This window comes from Tamandua tetradactyla, chromosome 7, assembly GCF_023851605.1.
Source record: "Tamandua tetradactyla isolate mTamTet1 chromosome 7, mTamTet1.pri, whole genome shotgun sequence".
In the NCBI taxonomy this organism is placed as follows: Eukaryota; Metazoa; Chordata; class Mammalia; order Pilosa; family Myrmecophagidae; genus Tamandua; species Tamandua tetradactyla.
Genome location: NC_135333.1, coordinates 146643812 through 146664888, shown reverse-complemented (window position 1 = coordinate 146664888; position 21077 = coordinate 146643812). Strand labels below are relative to the sequence as shown.

The window sequence follows — 21077 nt, the reverse complement described above, 5'->3', positions numbered from 1 at the left end:
TTTTCTTATAGAAATTTTCAAAAAACTAAAGTAAAGAGAATAGCATAATGAATTTCTGTTTACTCATTACCCAGCTTCAGTACTTATTCACACATGGTCAATACAGTTTCTTCTAGACCTCTTCTCTTTTCCCCACCACGAATCATTGTGTAGCAAATCCCATCATAGATCATTTCATTACAAATGCTTCTTATTAATTTCCTTTTCTATTGTATATAGTTCCCAATGTCTCCCATGTGAATACTTCCTTCTTCATTGTAGGATAAAAAAATAAATGCCGTTAAATAAAAGTAGGGACTCCAAGGCAAGACCAACAGGCCTTCAAGGGCTAAACAGATATTGTAAATCAATATGAATAAAGACTGTATTCTTTATTCAATACAGTCCATGTTTATAACACTTATTGACCTGGAATTGGACACTTCCTACTAAACTCTCCTATTCCTATCATCTTTCCACCTTTTAATGTTGTCACAATTTAGAAGGACATACCAAGATGTGCCTTGTTAGTAAACAGTTTACCAAAAACAGATGAAGTATTCCCAGCAAAGATACCGATTTTGTTCTAAGTACATGGATATATATATTTTTTCTGCCCTCCCTCTGTTTGCATATCCAGTTCCTGCTTGTTTCATCATGTATTTGCATATTCCTTGTGCAACCTAAAGACAATTCAAATGTTGAAGGAGTCATGATCTAAGGTGTCAACATATTTAAAACCTAATGGGAGGGTGGGAGGAAGAACCTTAAGCAAGGAAGGGGAAGGGGTGCTAAGTAAAGCTAATCTATAAAAACAAACGTCCCATATTACCTCTTCCCTCCCTCACCTCTCTTTTCGAGAGTGCCCACATGTCCTCTCACATGTGTTCTCAATAAATTTTCTGCCTGCTTACTCAAAAGGAAAAAAAAAAAAAAAAAAAAACTGATGGGAGTTATCCACAATTCACAATGTAACTTAAAATTACTTTCTGTTCAAAATTGCTTTGGGGTGGAGGGTGGGGGGGAGGTTGAAATAAACATTTTTCAAAAAGCATAGTGCCCTGACCCCTTTAAAATTTGAGATCTGAAGTAGGAAATACAATGTGATTTTCTTTTCTAAAGCAACTACATGAATCCCATAGGGAAGCATAAGGGGATCTGCAATAAATAGGTCACCAGAAAGTCCCCTCATTGCAAACGTTCATCATCAAAGAAAGGCACATTCCCTGCATTCAGTCCTGCTCTTCTGGCTTGGGCAAAGACGCATTAAAAGTCAAGTATAGAGGGGTGGGTCACAGTGGCTCAGCAGGCAGAGGTCTCACCTGCCACGCTGGAGACCCGGGATAGATTCCTGGTGCCTGCCCATGCAAAAAAAAAAAAGTCAAGTACAGAGTATAGCAAGCTGAGTTCTTGTAAAAGTAAAGAAGAGGGACCAAGTGGGGGATACAAAGAATAAAAATAAACATATTTTCTCCAAGACGTTATTAGCTGACAAGAAAATTTAACCTCCAGTTTAATAAAGTCAATGTTACACAGATCACATCCTTTTCCCCATTATCAAAGCTCAAATCATGAAGTGAAGAGATTTAAGAGCTGAAGGAGGGAAAGGCATAATGCTACCCATTTAAATTCTGTTCCATCCAGCCAGTTCCATATTAGATAGAGCACAGCAGTTTCAGCAGATAACTAAAGATACCTTCTGAATTAATCCTTACGAATTCAATTAAATACCCACAGAGATCCTACTATGTGCCATTTTTAAATTGCATTCCTAGGGCTTCTTCTTTTGGCTCACTCGAATAATCTAAAAATGATATTACTAGAAGTTCTAATTAAAGCCAAAAGGTACCACTCATGTAAGTTATAAATAAGCCCTCTTGGGAAAGTCTTCTGTCTTGCCATTTTTTCCCCCTGAATATGAAAATATAGCTTGCACTACAATCATGCTCTCTGCTGAATCAGACTATGAAATGAATGTCTTATTTGCAATGCTGCTTTTACATCTGGTTGTTGTCAGCCTCACAGATGCAGCTACTGATCATCATTCAGAGTTGAAATCAATCGATCAGTTACCAGACACACACAAAAGGCAGGGGTCAGCAGCCAGTATCACTCATCTGCTGGGGACAATCTGAGGCCCACATGTCAAGAACATGGCACATGAATAAAGGGCACTCAGCTAAACCCCAGACCTTTGCTGATATCACAACCTGGACTCATATCACATGAAACAATTAGGAAGCCATGATCCTTACAGCTGGAATGTAAAGCAACAGAGACACCAGAAAGAACAATGTGTTCTGAAATCACTTGGCTCATTTTTTGAGCCAAACAATTTCTTAGGGGGTAACCTGTAGAAGAGAAAATATATTATTTATTGAACAGGAGTACTACAGAAGAACAAGAGGGCAAAATGATGCTTTAAATGAAACAACAAATCAATAAAAATCACTCCATTCTGCTTCAAATAAGAATCTCAGAGGATCGTTCCTTGATTCTGTAATAAAAAAAGGTGTATTGCTTTGTACTGGCAAAGCAATAATAGTTCACTTCCTCTACTTCTTACTATTCCAGTGGAAAGCTAGGGGTTCTTAATACTTTAAAATGGCAGTGATCCATATGATGTTACAGTTAGCAATATAAATGGCAGGCTCACAATGCAGTTAATATATTTCTGTATTTTAACATTAATTCATAAAAGACATTAGTCAGATCTTGCTATTCCTTCGCAGACTTCACTATTTCATCAAATATTGTCTATTTTTTAACTGCTACATTCAAACAGGGTTAAAATTACATAAAATTTCTAGCATACCCCGATAAATAGACATATAACCAAGTAAAATATTCTGACTATATCTGACTTCCTATATACACTATAATTTGTTTTTAATAAATTGCTATCTTCGGATTTAAAAAATTACAACCTACAAATTTATTTTTGCTCAAGATCAATGCATACAAACATTTAGAGGTGAGGTTTACTATGAATAAGAATGCTTTGGGAGTGGGGGATTGCCTAGCAAAAAATTCTGAAAAGAATTTTAAGGTTTCTTCAGAAATAGCAAACGGTCTAATCTCACATGACCTCATACCTCACATCAAGTGTATTGGCAGTTCATTCTCCCTGAATAACACCACCAGAAAGAATGATGCTGCCTAAGTTCATAAATGATGTTTTTTCTTCTAAACTGTGTGTGCAACTACATTTATCTTTTAATAGTATTCTTCAAAATCTCAAGCACTTCCTTTGTAGTCCCTCATCGTTTTTAATTTACTTTATATTTTTAAAAAGCATGTATCAGACATCGTACAAAGAGCTTTACAAACACTAACTTATCTCATCTTCACAACAACCCTATAAGGTGAATGGTATTATTAGCCCCCTTTTAGGTAACTGAGGCACAGAGTAACTTTCCAAAAGGCCACAAAGAAATTATGTGAAAAAGTTGTGAGTGAAACCCAGGAATTGGACTCCACAAAGATTAATTCTAATTCTAAGGTTTTCTATAAACCACGATAATATCGATGAGGTGAAATCACATTATACATCACTGTGAAATTCTTAATCTAGACAAAATAATGCTAAGATTCACTTGAAGTCTAAACAGATATAAATAGTAAAGACTATTCTGCAGGCAGTAATGCTTTGTACTATCAGTTTTCTAAAAGACATGAGAAGTTATATACAAACAAGATAGCAATTCAAAGTGATGAGAAGGATACTCCACAAAAGCCATAGCCAACTGACTAGTATTATTCTGTAAAGACAATCTACTTAAGATGTCTATAAATATTTTACATAATACAAATCTTATTTTTGTTTATTAAAATACATTCATTATAATTAAAGCACAACATTCTAATGTTCTGAACTTCAATCTATAAAGCCAAAGGAAGAAAACAATCAGGTAACTGAAAAAGATCTGCCACAGAAGACACAGGTAAAATTTAGATAGCAGCAGCTTTATACACTAAAAACAATTTTAAATCAATAACCACTGACTTTATAAAAATCCTTGATATGGATTTATAGTGCTCATCCATATCTAGCTCCACTCTCCTTGCAGGCATATGCAGTCTGGTGGACTATGTAACTCTACCCAATGAGCCAAAAGAATTAAGGCACAGTGCTGTGACAAAGAACACTATATATGACAGGTGGTACAAGTAAAATACCTACATCCATAAAGCAAGGTTGTAGAGAAAAGACTATTGTACTTTTCTTAGTAGCATTATTTGCAAGAAAAATGTCAAATTATGGGATCAGAAGGACTGGGAGTCACAAGGATTAAGGAGTAAGTGACAGTAAAGAAGAGAGGATATTTAGCAGTGAAAGAATGATCATTGTAGGAAATGTGGGGGAAGGAAGGGCTCTTATATTTTAGCATGGAAGTGATTTGATATATTTATATGTTGAAGGGAAACAATTTGTTCGGCTATGGATGAAAGTAATTTATGTGATTTAGAGCACAACAAATCCAGTATGAGTAGACCTTGTGACATGATCACCAATATAGCATATATGACATTACAATACTGTGCCTATAAAAAGTAGGATGTTATCCTTTTCTACTCAGCACCAATGAGAACACACAAAGAGAATTCTATTCCACTTCAGAGGTTTATAGACAAACTGGGGACAACTCAGAGAGAGTGTCCTAGATATTAAAGGGACTCCAAACCATGTCATATGATGTACAGTTGGTGAAAAAAACTGGAAATGTTTTGCTTGAGAAAAAAAGTTTTGAAAGTAAACACACACACACACACACAAACACACATACACACATATATATGTGTACTTTATTGACACATTTGCAGACTATGGTGTGAAAAATGAAGGAGAAATTCTATAAATGCCTGGGAGACAATTCTTAGACTGCCAGCAAAGCAAAAATATCCTGGATGCCTAGAAAAATAGGAAGAGAAAAAACATTCATAGCTATTCATAAAAAAGCAAGAGTTTCATTCCTTCCCCCTTTTTAAAATATACTTTTTAGCCCAAAACATTTACAAGACTGTACACTATAGCGAAATACTTGGTACCCTATAAAATATGAACATAAAAGAGATATTTTTAGCAAAACTGAGAACTAATGAGAGCATAAAAAGACTCTGGAGTGTTTTAAATACTAAATCAGACTTGTTTTACATGTCTGAGCTTGTGTACATATGACTGTCAGCACTATCAACATTTATGTTCCACTAAGAAAACTGAAGAAACTATCATAATCTCATTTTCTTCATATATTTTCTTGATGCTACAATAAAACATTTGTTGCAGCTGACAAGTAATTTCAAGATCACCATCAATTTAGATAATATTTGCATGGAAAAAAATGCAATGGTTTGGATTTATTAATAGTGACATGTTTTATTATAGAAAGCTCTATCTGTTGTGGTAATGAGAAAATTAATTGTGTAAAAGCATCTATCAACAAATACTTTTCTCATTATTGATCTTCTTCATACTGTTTATCTATAACAAAATTATGAATGTACTTTCTGATTGCCTTTTCACACATTAAAGAGAATATGAATGATTTGCAGAACATCTAGCCTTCTGGGCTGACCACATATCTTTGTGGTTTTAACACTCCAAAATGTCTTACGAGCACTCACATTTACATTTCATGTTACAAACATTTTAATTGGCCAAAATCTATATTCAATCAACACAATCAGACATATTAAGAAGATACAGAAGGAATAGAAGGGCTTAAATAAGTTAAGAGAACAAACTTAAAACAAAGATACATGTAAATATTTTTTTAAAAACGTAATTGAAAACTGATGTAACTTGTGTAATATATGTAATGTGCCAAAGAGAAAGTCAATATTTTTTAAAAGTGATGAAAAAAATAGGGAGGGCTTCATGGAAGAAAAGATAAATATGTATGAAAAACGTACATATTTTATGTTTAAGTACATTAGTGATGTTGCCAAACCATAAAGCTTAAGAACAAAAGAGTGGATAATATAAAGTGTATTCTTCATGTCCTAGAGATGCTTTCCAGTTGAAAAGAGAGGGGTCCACAGGCATCAACTGATTTATGGCCATTGCAGTAGCTGGCACCACCAAATGGCCAGTTACCCAAGTCAGAAACCTAAGAATTATTCTTGAACCTCTCCCTCTTCCTAAACTCCTACATTCTCTCATCTCCCACTGACCCAACCATTTAAATTCCCTTCAGTGTGACAACTTATAGCTCTACTGGCTCAGCCTAACTTCAGCCCTCTTTCATTCTTCATGTAGATACCTGTAATAAATTCTGAATTGTTTTACCTTCCCCCTGAGATACCCCTCTATATAACAGCACTTCTCTCCTTAACTGACATTCATTGTTCCCTCTTTGCTCCAGGACAAAGTCCCAACTCTGTGTGTGATTTACAAAGGCCCTAAGAATCTGGTACTGTGTATCTCCCCACCTTTGGCACTGTCTATTCTCCAGCCCACCTTGCCAATTCTGCTGCAACCACACTGAAAAGCTGAATACCAGGTTCCCTTAGCCAAGGCACATTATTTCTTGTCTTCGTTTTTTTCTGGAAACTTTCTCATATCCCTTTTTACCTAACTCCTACTCAAAAATCAGGTCTCAGTTTAGATGTTCCTTCCTCCAGGACTTTTTTGACACTGAACTCCAATTCTTCATTAGGCATTAATTCTAACACAGTTTCCTTTGCATCCTGCACTTATTGCTTACATAGTGCTTACCATGCTACATAGTAATCCCCTGCGTACATGCCTGCAAACCTTGCAGGAACACACACCCCACAGGCACTGTCTGCCTGGGTTTAATGCTGTATTCTTAGCAATGACATGGTCTCTGACATAAACAGTACATAATCAATAAAGCTACTGGAAATGGCATGCTGAAATGACATGAATGTGAACACAGTTAAATAGCTGCATAAACCCTCATTAAATAATAATGAGATATTAATTATAACATATTCACATACTTCTTATATATTCAAATACTTCAATATTTTGAGGTTACACTGTTATACTGGAATAAAGTTTCTAAGCCTAATATTTGAGAAGAAAAGAGAAAATTGAAAAGGTTCCTATAAAAGAGACAACTACCAATTGTATAATTTCACACAAAATTAAGGATGTTTTTTCCTTTTTAAAACAAGGCATCGCAGCTTTCAAATGCCATATTTATATCATCCTTGACCATGAAGTAGCAAGGCAGATCACGAATTTGACCTCCGCTCCAATGGTAAGAAAGAATATTCTACATCAATCACAATAATTCCGTCTCCCTTGCTAGGAATTATTTTAGAGACATACCTGTGACCCAATTCTGGCCAATGGAATGGAAAGCTTCAGGGAGAGTTTAAGAGAGAACCATGGCAAGTCATTGTTGAATACATGAGAAACGTGCAGCTCCAGGGGCCACCGCAGCCACCTTGCTACTACATGAGAAGCAGCAGAGTGATGTGCCACATAGAGGGGAGGTAAAAGCCCAGTGACCAGAGAAAATCAGAGTGGAGTACTTACTGAACCACACCTCAATCCCACCTCACCTCTAGACTTCCTTTTGCATGCGCCAATAAAATTTCTTATTGTTTAATACAGTGTGAACTGGGTTATGTTACTGCAGAGTTCCCAATAGAGTCGCTTACTCTCCCTGAGCACATACTTTACTCATCTATGAAATAAGTGCTCCAACCAGACAAATTCTAAGGTGATGTTTTCATATGTGGTCCATTAACCATATGCATCAGAATCACCTGAAACACTAAAAAATAGATATTTAGTGGACTCTTTATTAGACCTCCTAAACCAGTATTTCAGAAATGGGCAGAAAATTCTATTTTAATGAAGCACCCCCAGGAAGACCAAAAACTTAAGAAGTTCTACCATATCATATTTTCTAGTACTGAGGTTTATGAGTATACTTTAACAGTTCTACAAATTTATAACTGATACAGCAAAATTGCTTTTCTTAAAATGGTTTTTAAGTAGGTATGAATACACATGAAAAAATAATTTGTTTTAAAGAGCTTTTACATTGAATAATTCAAATAAAGCAACGATTAAGAAGAACCTTGAAAATTAATATCATAAGGTTTGCAACTCGCGCATGAAAAAATTGGCTTTCTCACCTTGCCTAATAGACACGGTGAGAGTCAGTAGTTTTTGCCCAGAGTATCACCAACAGGGTTAACGTTGGCCTAGGGTTGCTTCTGGAGGCTTAAAGCAAAAAAGATGATTCACTAAATCAGACTCTTTCTTTAGTTTTCTATTTTGTACTTTTCAAACCTCCTTCAATAAACAAACAAAAAATACAAAATAATGCCAATCAAAAAGATTAAAAAGTTAACATATGCCAGAACTCTGGTAAACATGCATATATGTATAGTGTGGGTATGAAATAGAAGGTACTATATAAAAGCTAATCACTGTATAGTCATAGAACAGTGAGATTTTCACTAAAAAAAAAACTTTTATTACTTTTTTATTATCATTACAACAAAAACATTTTAAATACAAAGGCCTACACATTGAAGACAGTTCTTCAATCAAGTTGTACTTCCTAATTTCAGGTATTGATTTCTTCCTTCTCTTTAGTACACAAGTGATAGAAGCAAGGCTAATATCTCTGACAACGAGAAGGGAGAAGCAAGAAAAGAAAAAATAATCCTAACAGGTTTTTTTTTCATATATAATGTGTTTGAAAAATTACTTGATATTACATACCTTAAAAGTGCCATCTTTATTTCCTGCTCTCTTGATCAAAACCCATATTTTGAGGAAGGAGTAAAATGTTTGAAATAAAAGGTCATTGTATTATACTAGACACTGGTAACTATTCTTTAACTCTCAAAATGTCATTCTTGATGGGGTTCAATGTGCTACTGATTTAGAGCTGTTATTAGATTTCTTCTTTGGCCTAGACAATCCTTGTGAAATACACAAAAAGAATTCATCTTAATATCTCATCTTTTTTTCTTTTGAGGAAAGCTGAGCTGAGCATCACTGTATATTTTGTAGAAAAGTTACATTATCTACTAAAATATATTACAAATAAATTTTCAATGAAAATAAGTACATTGACTAAAACACGTTACATATACATTATTGATTAACATAAAGAAAACTCTTACTTGTTCTAATATTTCAAAACCAAATAAGTTTGTATTATATAGAATTTATTCTAGAGATGTGTTGCTGTATTCCTAAAATTGTGACAATTATCTGGATTTCTAAATAACAGGCTTCCTTGGGCCTTCTGTTGACCCACTATTCAGTACTTCTTCAGAAATTTTCAAAATGTAAGAGAAACAGATTTACTGTCAAACATAATTTATTGACACATGAAGTAAGAACCTACATAATATTGACATAGTATAAAGGACCATTGCTTGAATGATCCAGAATTTAAGAAATGGCTTTCACGATCCTAAAGAACACCTAGGGCAATATATAAGATTCTACAAAGGTTCCATGTGCTAGGATAACTTTGAAGAAACCTACAACCACCAGATGGGTCCCTGGACCAGATGAGTCCTGACACCTAGAGGGCCCAGCCTCTCCAGAACATCAGCCAGTTCCATCTCCCTACCCCATATTAATGACAGCCCCTTCCAACCTGAAAAAGTTAGAATGAACATAGCCCAAATACCTCTAAAGAGTGGGATAAAGATCAAAGGTGATGATGGAGTTATACAGAGAAGGTAGGGTTTAGCAAATGATTATGACTGCTGAATTATTATATTTATTTTACTTTCCAGTATCTTAGAGCAGCTAGAATTAAAAAAACTAAAATGGTAGAACTGTAAACCATACTAAACTCTGAAATCTGTTCTACAACTAAGTGCTGTGCTGTGCTTTGAAATTTATTGCTTTTTTGTGTGTATTTTATTTTTCACAAAAAAAGAAAAAAATAGTCAATTGTGATGATAAAAAATATTTATGCCTTCTAGCCTGCAATGTCCTGGAGCAGTTAGAAGGAAAAAATCAAGATGATGGTATGGTAGACCATGACAAATTCTGGGATGTGTCCTGTAACTAATTGTTGAAGAGTGCTTTGAAAACTATTGTTTTATTTCTTTGCTTTGTATATAGTTATATTAGACAATAAAAAAAAGCTAAGAAAAAAAAAAAAGAAATGGCTTTCAAAATGGATTTTATAGGTAATTTGGCCTCAACAACTGTCAGTTTCAATTTATATATGCAGATTCTTAGCTTGTGATGGGCTGATCACAACTTACGACAGGCATAGACATTCCATCTACTTTCAATCAGTAGTTCATACCACCAATGGGAGACAATGTCCCATGAATATTTTCATGCTTCTGCCCAGGCAGGACTTTCTGAACAAAAGTTACTGGCAACTTGGGTTAAAGGATCATTGAACGGTAACTATGCCCTAGAAGTTAGAGGTAGCAAATTTTTCAAGAGATTTAAACGCTTATCTTCCTCAGAGCTATTTGTTCAAATACTAACTTAAAAACATAGGGATCTTCTTCCATTCCCTAGAGAGAATTTGTCTTTCTGGGGTGGAGAGGCAGATGTCCCAGCTACCCTATATAAATACTGAGTCTCATATTGTAGGGATACCTCACCTTTGGGGCAATATAGCTGGTCTTAATTGCATCACCCTGTGGGAAACTGGGGTGTGGGTATCAGCACCACTAAGATGTTCTATGAGTAAATGGTCTTTTCTCTGATCCAAGAATCTCACGTTTCTGTTAGTATATATATGCATACATACATATACATACACACACACATACAGCTATGTGCAGGCTAGCCTTTTAGCTTACAAGTAAAGCTACATCTGAGATGTGCAGTTTCCAAATTAACAACCTCTCAGCTATGCTTTTTATTCAGACACATGATTTCTCACTTCTACTACCTTCCTTCTAAACCCTTTCTTCCCACTATTGTCATCAAAACTTAGTATGACACAGATCTCTCTGGCCTTCATTACCTGTGCTGGTTTGAAACTGTTATGTACCCCAGAAAAGCCATTTTCTTTTAATCCAAAGGAGTGCTGTGAGTGGCAAATACCAAAAATGCTAGAACAGCTTTACAAAAGGTAAGAGGAAAATTCTGGAAGAACTGTAGAGAAGGCCTAGACTTCTTTGAAGAGACTGTTGGTAGAAGTACACATGCTAAAGACACTTCCAATGAGAAATGATGAATATATATAGTTGCAAACTGGAAGAAAGACAACCCTATTTTAAAATGGCAGAGAATTTGGAAAAATTGAGTCCTAGAGTTGGATGGAAGATAGAATTTGAAAGCAAAAAGCTTCAATATCTACCTGAGGAAATTTCCAAACTAAAAATAGAAAATGCTATATGGTTTCTCCTTACAGCCTAGAATAGAATGCATGAAGAAAGGGATACTTAAGAACTGAACTCTTGGGTACAAAGAAACTAGAAACTGATAGTTTCTAAAATTCTGAACTTTTGTAAAGTGAGACCACAAAGAATAGTCCCTCACATGAAGATCTAACCAAACATGAAACCAGGCAGCCATTTCAGCAAAAGTCAGGATTGGAAAAGGAGTAATCCAGAAAGGATTCATGGAAAGTACTATTGTTGATGGTTTTGATGTTGCATGGCAAACCAACACATTTTTTACGAGGTCTGTATAAATGAAATCACTACCAGTCTGGACTTAAAGGGATAGATTAAAGTAAAAGTGACTTCAAAGGCAGAACCATAGAAGCCAAGTTCTGTAGCTAAGGCACCTTGGGCCAAGAGAGCAGACCCACCCATGCACATGAAAAGGGTGAATTTGCCCTGGAGTTTACAGAGGATGGGCCTTCCACCCCATTTTTTCAGGGAGAATTCTGCTGCCCCAGGCCTCAGAAATGTTAGAGCATATTCCCTGGGGATTGGGGAGAGCCTGGCCATCACCCCACTGTTCTGATGGGGTTGAGCATGTGCCCCATAGATGGTAGAGAATCTAGGTACCTCCCAGATGCTTGAAGAGGGTGGGGCCCAAAACAAGGTAGTCTCCCCAATGCTTCCCGATATTGCAACCCTCACCCCACTATTTGCAGAGAGTAAAGCCACTGCATAAGCCCTTGGAAAGAATGGGACTGCTGCTCAACCCCAAGGATAAAACTTCACTCTATAAATGATTCTCAGACCTTAAAATCTAATGAAACATGCCCTGAAGCTTTTCAGAACTGTTTAGGTCCAATGACCCTTGTTTTCCTTTCAATTTCTCCCTATGGAAATGGGAATATTTATCCTCTGACTGTCCCTCCTTTGTATATTAGAAGCAGATAACTTGTTTTAAGTTTCTCAGGTCCACAGCCAGAGGAGAATTCTGCCTGAAGGCACCATGACTTAGCTGACTTTGATAAGTCTTAGTACTGTTTTGACCTTACATAGTATTGGTATTGTTACAGAAGTGGTTTAAGGCTTTTGTGATATTGTGATGCAATGAATGTATTTTGTATATAGAAAGAGTATGTCTTATGGGGGTTCAGAGGGTGGAATGTACTGGTGTGAAAATGTTATGTACCCCAGAAAATCCATGTTCTTTTAATCCAGTATTGTGAGGGCAGGACCCCCTTTGTTGGGTAGGACCTTTTAATTAGGTTGTTTCCAAAGAGATGTGACCTGCCCAATAAAGGTAAGTCTTTACCCACTTACTGGAGTCCTTTAAGAGGGAGGCATTTTGGAGAAAGCACAGACGATTGGAGACAGAAAATGCCCCAGGAGATAAGCTAAGAGATGAAATTCACAGTTTGCCTGAGAGAAACTAACAGAGGACTCACAGATGCTTGGAGAGGGAAAACTCACTAGGAGAGGTGAGAGAACCATTTTAAAACCAATTCAGGAGAGAAGGATAAGCAGATGTTACCACTGTGTCTTCCCACATGACAGAGAAACCCCAGATGTGATCTGCCTCTTGTTTGAAGGTATCCTCTTGTTGATGCCTTAATTTGGACATTTTCATGGCTTTACAACTATAAGTTAATGACCTATTAAATCTCCTTTGTAAAAGTGAATCCATTCCTGGTATATTGCATCCTGGCACCTTTAGCAAACCGATACATTACTTATTTAAAAATTATCATAGAAGCCACTAAGGTATTCCATTGTTTAACAAAAGTTTTGGAAGCAGACACTGCATGGCTTCAAGCCCTGCTATGCTAATAATTTCTATGTCACTTTAGTTAAGTTATTTAACCTCTGTGAGTCTCAGATTTTTTATCCACAAAATGACAATAAGATAATATATGTAAATGATGTTATCCCTTGACATTTTTAGCCTTCAAGAAATGGTAGTTATTATTATTGTTGCTACAGCTTGAAAACAAAGTCTGATTGCACAGGATTTACTCCCAGGAAGACCAGAAAATCTGGGTCCAGCAATTCTCGACTATGTACTTAAACTCCAAACTTGCCGCACTTCTCATCCTCAAGACATGCTCTACTTTTACAGCTCTGGGGACTTACTTACGCTGTTTCTTTGCCTACAGGTGTTTATTCTTCTCCATCATAGGGGTGACTGCTGCATCCTTTAAATCCCAAGTCTTCTGCAAAGACTCCTTTGTCTGCCTTAAGCAGAGTTTTAGTCATTCCATACTCTGCTCCAGAAGCACATCTCCATGTGGGCTCTCCTTGCACTGGCTATCATCAGCAGGAAGTGTTTAAACATCTGTCTCTCACACAAGATAGTGTGGTATCCAAGACACACTCAGTATGTAATTCTTCCTGTCTTTCACATCCATTAAGTTGTTATTGTGTAAATGACATTTAGGAATGTATTGTTGCATGGACAGAAGTTTTATAATATACACATTTTAACTGAAATTATGTATAAATCTGCAGTACAGATATATGTGTTCAGTCACAGCATAAGATTTTTCCTTACATCATGAAATGAAATAAGATACATTGTGTCTGGATTTTCTTACTCATAATCTTCCAATTTCTAGATAAAACAAATAAAAAGATAAAACTATACTAGCCTTTTAAAAATTGGTTGCAATGAACAGAAATGTTGCTGAGCATGGATAAGTGAGCTAATTTGGGGGCCTATATTAAATGTTTTATAAAATCATAAGCTTTTCAAGATACATTAAAACATATAGCCTTGCATTGAATAAACATGTACTAAACTCTGAAATGCAGATTTAATGACAAAATCTAACCCCCTCCTTATCTCACTCTGCCTTTACCTCACTGATTAATAAATGCACATTGATATTGCAAAATAGTCTATATAATTTTGATCCTTGCTATAAAAATAACTTTGTGACATTTTATTGCTATGCTTGAATTCAAAGTAATTTATATTAACACATGGATTAAAAATACCAAAAGTGACATTTGAATTCTTCTCAAAATGGTCAGATCTATCTTTGTCTTCCTTGAATAGAATATTAAGCATGAAACCTCAAATACTGGCTAACCTGACCTTTCATATAATATCATTAACAAGGGTGCCAAATAAATGCCACAAATGTTTTAACAAGAAAAAGAAAAAAACTTAAGTATCTTTTTTCCTATCAAATAAACATGTGATATCTGTTCAATTATCTAGACTAGAAATGCGGATGTGTTATGTATGTGTTTCATAACATTTGCTTCAAATTATGGAGCTGTGGACACAAAATATATAAAGCAAAATATCACATAGCATGAATGTTGAAATTATACTGAGAAATACCTTCCTTCTATTTTTCTCTCCAGATAACCTTTAAAGGGATTTATGCCTCATTATAAAGATGAAGTATAACAATTTTCAGGCCAGGTTATTAGCATAGATAGGAAATTTTTCAAGTTTGGGCATCCTCTTGATTATAGTTAACCAAATTATTAAGATACATAAAATAAAGTCTATTCATCTTGAAGAATGGTTTATTTGCAAAAAGTGATCAACTATTCTTTTTTGTCAATGGAATTAGATGTGATATTAAGTTATTTGATTGTACTGCGTATCCAATTGTTTTCAAATAAAACTATTTACATAAAGTATAAGTCATTATATGTTCTAACTAAATGCATACACACAAAGGTGCTTTTGTGAAAATATGTTAGATTATTCTAAGATTTTATTTCAACAAAAAGTGTACTGAATAACATCCACAGAATTCAAATTCCACTAGCAGATAGTAATTGAAAGCAACTAAGGATGTGAAAATATATCAGAATGGTCCCTCAAACCTATGCTTTTACATTTATCTTAACTCAATGTTCCAACTTTGTCACTGAACTCATTTACACTGTTTATTTTAATGCCATTTCTTGGCACTATATTTTATTTACTGAATACATGTCAAAATAATCAATTCATAACTCATTCTTTATATATATTTATGTTGAGAACAGTGCATGTTTTTCCCAAAAAAGGAGACTAGAAGACAAGCATGTACATGATGAAAATAGATTTTCTGCCTAAGCTGAATTAAATTATATTGCAGATAATGTTAATTACTTGCAAATAAAATAAAACAGGATATTATAACTATTTAAAAATTTATATAAACTATAAAATATATGAATTTATATATTTCAAACATAAAATTATCTTTGAGGTATTTTAAACATACAGACGGAAAACAGACCAGAACTTTTAATAATATTTAAATATCTAGAAATAGATTCTTTCTATTCACAAATATAATATACAAAATAAAATAAGCAAAAAAGTTCCCACTTACTATTCTTACATTGCTCTAAATGACAAATAGGCCTTTAGCTATCAGAGCTTTTAAAACCATAGAATTGTCATAAAAGCAAATAGGCAAAATTATTTTCAGTATAAGAATTAATGACTTTAAATGTGCTTTAATATCTTTGTTGAAAGTCCACAAAATTAAATACAGGAGAACGACCACTCCCATCCTCTGACTGCCAGTAAATATTTTCTTTCATTTTTATTAATAAACCAATCAACATATAATGTGAACATTCTTTTTTTCATCACATAGTTGTATATTCATCATTATGATCATTTCTTAGAACATTTGCATCAATTCAGAAAAAGAAATAAAAAGAAAACAGAAAAAAAAAATCATACAAAATTTTAACAGCAGAGGCAGGCCCTGAAGCTCTAAGCAAGTAAGTTTCTTGAATAATTAAAATGTATCACACTGGGCGGGCCATGGTGGTTCAGCAGGCAAGAATGCTCACCTGCCATGCCAGAGGACCCAGGTTCGATTCCCAGTGCCTGCCCATGTTAAAAAAAAAATGTACCACACTCATCTTCGCATCTAACACATGGGCTAGCATAGAGTAGGTGCTTAATAAATGCTTGTGGTCAAACATATGCGGGTGTTTATTAAACATTTTAGCTTCTTTTTTTCTCTTGGTCATGGCACTGGAATGAGAAGGCAGGCCCAGATCATCCACGCCCTGTATTCAGAGCCAGCACAGGTTGAGGAGCACAAGTCCAAAATAAACCTGGGTACCAGGAAACTACCCTCACACTTGAATATCAAGGCCAGGGTTACCGTACTCTCACAATCAAGTAGCTTCCCTGTCCAGACTTTGTTTTCACTATGTTTTTTTCTTTTAATACATGGTTACTGAGATATAATTCATATACCATAAAATTCACCCTTTTAAAGTATGCAATTCAATTTTCTAGTGCCTTTCCAGAATTGCCCAACCATCACTACTACCTAATTTCAAAACCTTTTCATCATCCCAAAAAGAAACCTACACCCAATAGTCATTCCCATTACCTCATCCTCTCAGTGTTAGGCAACCACCAAACTATTTTATGTTCCTATGGATTTATCTTTTCAGAACATTTCATATAAAGAATCACACACTGTGAACTTTTGTAACTGGCTTCATTCACGTAATGTTTTCAAGTTTCATCCACATTGTGGCACGTATCAATACTTCACTGCTTTTTTATTCTTGACTAATGTTCCGTTGTGTGGCTATACCACATTTTGTTTATACATTCATCAATTGATGGATATTGGATTGCCAAGTCATATAGTGGCTTTATGTTTAACATTTTGAGGAATAGCCAACCTGTTTTTCAAAGTGAGTGTACCATTTAACAATCCTACCAGCATTGTAGGATGGATCTATTATCTCCACATCCTCACAACACTTGTTTGTCTTTTTTATTATAGCATCCTAGTGGGTGTGAAGTGGTTTAGATTTGCATTTCTCTAATGACCAATGATGTTGAGCATCTTTTCATGTGCTCATTGGACATTTGTGGCTTTTTTTTGTTTCTTGGAGTGCTCTCTGTCTAAATCAGTCATCCATTTTGAAATTGAGTTATCTGTGTTTGTATTATCAAGTTACAAGTGTTCTTTATATATTCCAGATATAAGTCCTATATCAAATATATGATTTGCAAATATTTTCTCCTACACTGTAGGTTGTCCATTCACTGTCTTGATGGTGTTATTTGAAGCATGAAATGTTTTCATTTTGATAAATCTTAGTATTTTTACCTTTCTTTCCTGTATTTTTGTATCATATCTAAGAAACCTTTGTCAAATCTAAGATCATGAAAATGTACTCCTATATTTTCTTCCAAAAGTTTTATAGTTTTCACTGTTACATATAAGTTTATGATCCATCTTGAATTAACATCTTTTGCATGTGGACATCCAGTTGTCTCCACACCACATGTTGAAAAGACTATTCTTTCCCCCATTGGGTTAGCTTTGCATTCTCATCAAATCCGCTATGCCTTTTTAAGGAAAAACATATATCTGTTGACAGTGTAACTGAATTTTCTAATTGCTCTATTAGAGTTATTTAAAACTCTCCAGATTTTCTTGTGGCTGTATCCCCAAATTATCATTTTTAAATGGTAGCAATCCCCCAAATTTTTCAAGGGCAAAGGTTTTTTAAGCTACTCTTTATTTATCTTATTTATTTAATTTTTTTGGGGGGTGCATAGTCTGGGAATCAAACCCGGGTCTCCTACATGCAAGGGGAGCATTCTACCACTGAACCACCCATGCACCTTAAGCTACTCTTTATTTGAACCCTCTTACGTATGTGCCAGGTATTGTGCTAAGGGTAATATCATATTGACATAAGAGTAAGTCTAATTATGTAAAGTCAGACTTCTTTTAAGTGCTTAAATGAACAAAGATTAGTCAATTAGTAAAGTGGATTTCTCTTTTCTTGGGTTGCCCAATAAGCATTTGCTCTCCTAACATTAGCCAATTTCATTTTGGGAAGTGACTTTCCTGTACTATATGCTATCTTGGTGGAACATTCAGTCAAGGTGATTTGCCTTTCCATTACTAACTCTAGGTGTTCCTAAAAGTCCCATGATCGGTTTTAGTTTGCAAAAGCTGTCAGAGATACAATATACTAGAAATGGGCTAGCTTTTATAAAGGGAATTTATTAAGTTACAAGATTATAGTTCTAAGACCATAAAAGTGTCCAAACTAAGGCATCCAGAGAAAGATACCTTGACTCAAGAAAGAGCCAATTGGATGGGCAATGGTGGCTCAGTGGCAGAGTTCTCACCTGCCATGTTGGAGACTTGGGTTAAATTCTGGTGCATGCCCATTAAAAAAAAAAATCAGCCAATGATATTCAGGGTTTCTCTTCAGCTTGGAAGGCACATGGGGATATCTGTTAGCTTTCTTTTCTGGCTTCTCATTTCAAAATGGCTTCCCAAAGGGCATTTTCTTACTGCATCTCCAAACATCTCTGTATGTGTCAGCTCTGAAGCTTTATCAAAAACAATGGTTCCCTCTTAAAGGGCTCTAATAAATGACCCACCTTGAATGGGTGGAGATAAATTTCGATGGAAACCATCTAATCAAAAGTTTCCACCCAGAATTGGGTGGGCCACATTTCCATAGAAACAACTTAGTCAAACAATATTGAATTAGGATTAAAGAACATGGATTTTATGAAGGTACACAACAATTTCAAACCAGCTCGCCATCCATACGCACCTAAGGTATAAGGGCAACTTGAAACTTTGGATCTTTGAAATCAAAGCAGGATGCTGTAAGGGTATAGTAAACAGTTTGAGCTAATTCATCCCCAAGAAGTTATCTGGGAAAGTAAAAATATTCTACTCCCAAGAGTCACATGGGTATGCCTGGTTCCTGCCTTTTTGAAGTCAGGTTTGTAGCAGTCCTTTCAATACTGAGAACTCCACATAAGCTGCAAATAAATTCCTTCATTTTTGCTTAAGATAACCATAGTAAGTTTCTTTTGCTTGACACCAATGAACCCTAAGCTATACAACCAATTTCAAAGATATCACTAAAGATTTTGTTCTTTTTTCTGGTATAATTTCTCTTTGGATAAAGAATAAAGCCTTCTCTAAGAGTCTGTTTAATAGCGATGTCAATACAAAATTGCACAATTGGTTCATTTAGTGGGTTTATTTAAGCAGGTGGTTTCTAACATCCTTAATATCATAACTTATCTTGGAAATTCATCCTATTAACTTAGATGCTTTTTATTAAAGAAAAACATTCCTTAGATGCTTTTTACTAAAGTTAGCCAAGCTGCTTTTCAGGCACTTTTTAAGGGAATATTAATGAGTGACTGATACTAAAACCAGGAAAAGAATTTAATTTTGGCCAGTGTTTTCAATTTAAAGATGAGAGAAAGGGCTGGGTTTGAAGTACCCACCCAACCCACCCTCAAACATTGTGGATGACCCTGGATTCCTAATGGCTTGGTGGCACTCACGATGCATAGTTCCTCATTTTCCAGGACCACATTTCCTCCAGAGATCAGGAAATAAACGTCATGATGTAGGAAACTTTGCTATGTAACCATCGGATAGTAAAGTCTTACAGTTTGACTTAATTCTTTGGAAAATGTAGCTGAAGTCATTCATCTACTTTTTAAACCACTAACTTAAACTTCCCACAGTGTATATGGTCACTTTGGTTTTTCTCTCTTTTCATCTTTTCCATAAACTTATCCCTGTTATGTCATATTTATCCTTTTCCTCTGATGTTCTTCCCCATTTTATGGCCCAGAGATAACACCCAATATTCATGAGCATCCTTCCTGGGATGTTCACTACACTAACACTAGTATATCCTTGCTTCTCATTTGTAGTCACTGAGAATACCTGCTTACACAGACAGCTAGCAACTAAAATCAATATTTCGTTAGCCATTAACACTTCATTTTAGTACCCTTTTTAGTTACTCTCCATAGTTTATTTTTTCCCATGTTGTTCCATAAGATTTAACAATATTCAATTCAATCATGATATACATGTTTATTAAGTGTCTTGAATTCATTGTGCCTACTATATGTCATACAGTAAGTCAGACCACTGGAAAGCAAGATACATACAGTAGTTTTAAAATATGACTACAGGGGGTGCAAGGGTAATTCAGTGGTAGAATTCTTGCCTGCCATGCTGGCAAGAATTGATTCCTGGTCCATGCACTTCCCCAAAAAACAAACCAACAAGCAAAACAAACAAACAAAAAACAGACAAGCAAAAGTTCAACATATGTTGCTGCAATATTGGGATATTCACATGGAAAAATAATAAAATAATGAACTGTGACCCCACCACACAGCATACAAATATATATATTTGTATATATATGACTACAAATTCTCTGATACTCATTCCATCAAGAAGTGGGTCATTATCTCCTTGCCTTATCCACTGGGTGTGAGTCTGGGTCTCTGGTCTCTTTGTGCTGATAATTCTGTCCGCGTGTTTGTGCATGTGTGGATTTCCTGTCCACTGACAGGTCTTCAAACCTGGTCCCTATTACTAAATATCAGACTTCAGTCAACTTTAATCTGGGTGGGATTGACTGCAATGTGTCTCCCCAAAAGATGTCTATGTACCAATCACTGAAACCTCTATATGGCAAAGGGTATTTAGGTTGCAGATGGGATCAAGATTGCTAATTAACTGATCTTGAGATGGGGAGATAATCCAGGATTGTCTGGGTGGGTCCTTTGTAATTTTAAGGATCTTCATAAATGAAAGAGGTGCAGGAAAATCAGAGATACATTTGACTATATAATGCTTCTGGCTTTGAAGATGGAAGAAGGGGCCAAGATCCAAGGAATGCAGGAAGTCACTACAAGTGGGAAAAGACAAGGAAACAGACTCTGCTAGAGCATACAGAAGGAAAGTAACCATGCTAACATCATGATTTTAGCCCAC

At 35.4% G+C, this 21077-nt stretch overlaps 1 long non-coding RNA gene across 1 annotated transcript in view; it reads left to right on the top strand.

Moving 5' to 3' along the window:
* Positions 1-12632: 12632 nt before the first annotated feature.
* The window catches only part of LOC143690223 (uncharacterized), a 31195-nt gene continuing 22750 nt past the window's right edge, over positions 12633-21077 (top strand). Inside the window, exons 1-2 of the long non-coding RNA XR_013179046.1 lie at positions 12633-12770; positions 13446-13666. This is a non-coding gene — a long non-coding RNA (uncharacterized LOC143690223). The remainder of the gene's footprint in view (positions 12771-13445; positions 13667-21077) is intronic.